At 32.6% G+C, this 5,183-nt stretch overlaps 1 long non-coding RNA gene across 1 annotated transcript; it reads left to right on the top strand.

Moving 5' to 3' along the window:
- Positions 1 to 2,474: 2,474 nt before the first annotated feature.
- LOC149409494 (uncharacterized) lies at positions 2,475 to 4,773 on the top strand. The gene is made up of 3 exons (XR_016305137.1): positions 2,475 to 2,593; positions 3,863 to 3,948; positions 4,278 to 4,773. It is a non-coding gene; the product is annotated as an uncharacterized LOC149409494 (long non-coding RNA).
- Positions 4,774 to 5,183: the final 410 nt, after the last annotated feature.

The following is a 5,183-nucleotide window of genomic DNA, read 5'->3' as shown; positions in this document are numbered from 1 at the left end:
CGCGTGCTCAACTAAATTTTATTTTTTAAAATTAAACAATAACTTTGTAAACATCACTTATAGCAAGAAATTCTATATTTTACGGTAAAGTTTTTATACATTTTCGCTTTAATAGCTGTACTTGCTAATATTATTTCTTCATATGAAGCGGTTACTTTGTGATGTGACATTATAATTTAAAATTGTTAGGAAGTGATGTTTACAAAGTTATTGTTTAGTTTTAAATTATAATGTCACATCACAACGTAACCGCTTCATATGAAGAAATAAATTTTATTTGATTAATTTGTGTTATTTCAAAATTTATTAATTCAAAATAATGTATAGTATACTAGCGGCACGTTCCAGAGTAGAAGAGACTCTCAGTATTGCCCTGGTGTAAAGCCACCATTCAGAATTGAAACGTTGCTTGAAATGTCTTTAGCCGTGTTTGGTGACTAGATCTGAATAGCAAGGTACTCCCCACCTTCCTCTTTTGTGATGAAATGTGACGCACAAGAGCGCCCCTGTCTGTACAGTGTAAGGACAGGGTAAATATTTCGCTACACGGTTGGACAGCGTTGTGAAGTGGGTTAGCACCGAAGATCAACGCTGCTACTTAGAGCAGGCTCTATTGAAATACCCGTAGAACAGACTCAGCAAACCCACATTGCGTCTTTGCATTAGAGATGGCAATCGCTCATTTGCACAGAAACAAGTAGGTTTATCGAGTATTGTGGGGCTCCAAAATCAGTTGTTGGTCGTACTTGAGATTTGTATTGGGTTAGCAGCTGGTCACGGTTGAAAAATATTCTGATTAAGTCTAAATGATTTATTTGAATATTGATTGATATAGGTAGCTACTTCCTGGAAAATACCCTTTTCAAATACCTTTTCAAACACCTTTTCAAATTATCTTTTTATACGCTGCCTTAGATTTCGGCGCTTGGCCTATAAAATGGGCTCAGCACATATGAAGCAAATTGCAACATATGGTAAATCTATTTTTTCTTGAGTTCGCTAGTACCCTCTTAGAGTATTTTATTTAGTCGTTAGCTAGTACCCAAGTAGCAGTATAATAAATTATTCTACACGGTAGGTGGATCTAGATAGTTTTCAGCCATTGATCTCATCGGGGCTGTTAAAAGTTTTAAAGCTGTGCTAAAAAGGAAGATAAATTTTATTTGTGAAGGCAGCAATCGAGAATGGTGATAAAGGTCAACACTTATACACACAGACTATGAGAAAAGGATCAAATACACCGGGATAAAGGCAAAGAAGGCAAATAGCCGAAAACATCAATGTTAGATCTTGTTTCCACTTGTCGATTTTACGAGTGTAAACCTGTCTCTAAATACACATCCTTCTAAGTGATCTCAATCCCCCAAACACGCACATTCTCTTCGTGCAAGTAGTGGGTGCTTTGTAGCTTAGAGCAAATACAGCTCTTTGGGTAAACAGGGGACTGATAGGCCCGAAGGCAAATGTTGATGGATCGCGTATGTTCCAAGTATCATCTATTTACACATTGTGTTTACCTTTCTAGTTCCTATCTTATAGTGTGTTCGTATCATGGATAACAAGCAGTTAATTTGATCTTGTAGCACTTAATATAAAAATACGTATATAAATTGAATTTAAATGTGATTCACACTTATTACGTATGCACATATTTAGGTTTATCAATCTACAAGTTGATTTGAGTAACGTATCTTCTGTCTTCCTCTACCACCAAATGCCTACCGTGTTATTAAAATAATTAAATTTTTAATTATAAGTGTTTCAAAATTCATTATGATATCAAAACATGACAACGTATTTTTGAGTATGATAAATGTCGTATTTGGTGTAATTACATTACCTAATTACATTTAACATGCTTCTAGGAAAAGTCTGTAGTAAAAACACCAGTACAGAACCCATCATCTAATAACTGTTGGTCAGTTGAGTGCTCCCATAGGGGAGGCAGGAAATTGGTTATTATGTCCCCTAGTTGAGAATTAAAGGTTAAGGCGACACAATACCCTGATAACGGGGATTTGCCCCGACGCTCACATTTTAATTATTTCTGATGAGCTTATTACTAAATTCTTAAATGTTTCTAGAGGGATTCGAAGGGATGCAAGTTATTTATATTTAAGATTAATAAAAACAGGACCTTACAATTAAATATATTATGTAAAACGATAAGTACATTTTATTAAATGTAAAATGTTGTAAGATAAGCGGCAAGTACCAGATTTTATTTTTCTAGACGATGAATTAGTAACTTCCCGACGACTCCCTCACAAAAGATTAGAGATTTTATTAATGTATTCATAAGAATTAATTAAAATAAAAACACTCGCGAAAATCCAATTTCTGGCCAGATACACGAAAAACGACCGCCAGTACTTCAAAACTCTCTATTGTGCGTAGTATATTTGTGTGCGGGTTGACAAGGAGTTACTACGTATTGATTCAGACGCCGCGAAAGTTCCGGCCTGTAAGGTTGTGTGTCTCCCGGCCCGTCGCTCTGGTCATTTCTTTTACGTATTTTTTTATTTAATCAAACAATTACTTTGCAATCTATTAGTGAAATTTTCTGTTTTTTATAATTTAACTTCTTCCTCAAGTGAGTAAAGGTTTTTTATATAAATAATAAATATAAATATAAATAATAACCAATACAAAAGAATACATTGTTAAATGCGTAAATGTGTAGGCACTTGAGAAAAAAGATGACACTAAAGTATTGACGTTATGTTATTATGTATCATTTCTAGCCCAAGTAGACTTTTTTACTATTAATCTTTTTTTTCACGCGACGCGGCTGTCTGTCCGGTTGTCACAACCAGCGGCACAGAATGTTATAGAGTGCCCCTTCACTAGAATCGTTTTCCTAGTTTTATTTATTTACGCCCTACTGGGCTTTTACATTAATTTCTAATTATACAGTCATGTTAGTTGTAACAATGGAATATCTAATAAATTATGGTAAAATAAAAGGAGTTTTTTTACTAAGGAGTGGTATTCTCTTATATTTCAATAAAGTGTTTGTGAAGAGTTCGTTTCATTACTAATACTCCAGGGCAATTACCGATTCGCGATCGTAATTATTCCGGTAGTCCCAATTTTTTTATATGTTTTATAAACTGGTCCCCTGATGTAAAATCTGAGTTTCCGACCTTGGCACACCTGTGCTCGCGCCGCCATTTTGAAAAAAACCGGCCGAAATCGCTCCAAAATCTAGTTTTTCCAAAATATCTCATTCCCAATGCAAATTTCGGCTAAATTAGCTAAACAATTAAAGTAGAACATAAAATTACTTACTACTTTTGTGTAAACAATTTTCTTCAATCTCTAATAGGTACCGAGGTAGAAAGTCGTAAAGGTGCGTATATTTTTGAAAAAAACAAGTTTTTTGCGCGACTAGCTTTTGTTTTTTGTAAATATCTCGTTTCCAGTACAATTTTGTGAAAAAATTATTGATACTAATTTTGTAGAAAATAAAATTTCATAAAATAAATAGGTATTTAATTTATGTGTTTTAACTCTAATATGTATCCAAGCTCTTATCCACCAAAACCAGTTAAATTACCCAACAACAAATTTTTGAAATTCGAAAGTTTTTTTTCCATAAAACAAAAACTCTACATCGAAAGTTTTTCTCCATACAGACAATTAGACATATGTCACCTATAAAGTACCTAAAGTCATTCGAATATTAAAAAGAGTCATTAATCTTTTAAGTTTAGATTGTTAGATCATTTGTTGTAGATAGAATTGTGCAATTATCTCCCCAAGTTACTGCACTTACTTACGTTGAAATGATTTTCAAAGTTAAGGTAAAATTGAACCAATTTATAATAAATCTCTTGGCTAATATATACTTACGTTTCAGTTAAATATGGGAAAACAGAAGACAAAAGAAGTTTTATCCCGAACAAAATTACGGCACCAAGGAAAATGTTTAACGGAATGGAGAAGGTACTACTTAAATACACACATAAAAATAGATCTTTGGGATACGTTTTTTACAGAACATAATTGTACAATGTCAGCTTAAATAATTTTATATATGTAGATATATACATATATACGCAGTCGATAAACTTCTGAGCATATTGAATTTGGAATATAAGAAGTAAATTAATTTTGATTTCCGGTGACATATTTTTATTTTTACCGAAATGCATTTTTTACACCAAATAAGCTCAGGAATTGTTAGTGAAAGTTTGTCGGGCATGTCTTAATACATCTCTAAATAATTAGGGAATAGAGACAGTATAAATAATTAACAATATTTCTCATTTTAGGAAAAATTCCGCAAGACTTCATCCAGATAATATTGCAAATAATAAAGAAAATACGAGTATTGTGTTAAACACTATACCGACACTCAACATGGTAATTTTTTCACAATTTCTGTAAATATAAAGTAAATAATATTAATTTTATATGATTAAATAAGCGCTCTAAAAAAATTAACAAAAACTGACATTATTTTTCAGTACGGACCAGAGATGAATGAACCTGAAAAGTTTTCACTATTTGCTGGCTCTAGTTCTTATGACACTAACGTGCATGCCGTTTCCAGCCCCTTATAGCTAGGTCTGACGCAGGCATGACGATTGTTGTCAACTGATATGTTCTCACAACAATAATTGTTGAAGAAAAATAAAATTAAGGAATGAAATTTAAAACACTTTACCTCTGTTTCAATTTTTGGCCTGGTTTTGGTGGATTAGAGCTTGGATACGTATTAGAATTAAAACACATAAATTATATACCTATTTATTTTATAAAATTTTATTTTCTACAAAATTAGTATCAATAATTTTTACACAAAATTGTACTGGAAACGAGATATTTACAAAAAATCAAAGCTAGTCGCGCAAAAAACTTGTTTTTTTCAAAAATATACGCACCTTTACGACTTTCTACCTCGGTACCTATTAGAGATTGAAGAAAATTGTTTTCACAAAAGTTGTAGGTAATTTTATGTTTTACTTTAATTATGTAGCTAATTTAGCCAAAATTTGCATTGAGAATGAGATATTTTGGAAAAACTAGATTTTGGCGCGATTACAGCCGGTTTTTTTTAAATGGTGGCGCGAGCACAGGTGCGCCATGGTCGGAAATTCAGATTATACATCATGGGATCAGTTTATAAAACATATAAAAAAATTGGGACTACCGGAATAATTACGATCGCAACCCCC

This window comes from Hesperophylax consimilis, chromosome 30 (genome assembly GCF_061612785.1).
Source record: "Hesperophylax consimilis isolate HC1 chromosome 30, BYU_Hcon_1.0, whole genome shotgun sequence".
NCBI lineage: Eukaryota > Metazoa > Arthropoda > Insecta > Trichoptera > Limnephilidae > Hesperophylax > Hesperophylax consimilis.
The sequence above is the reverse complement of the archived record's forward strand: the minus strand, read 5'-3'. Positions and strand labels throughout refer to the sequence as shown.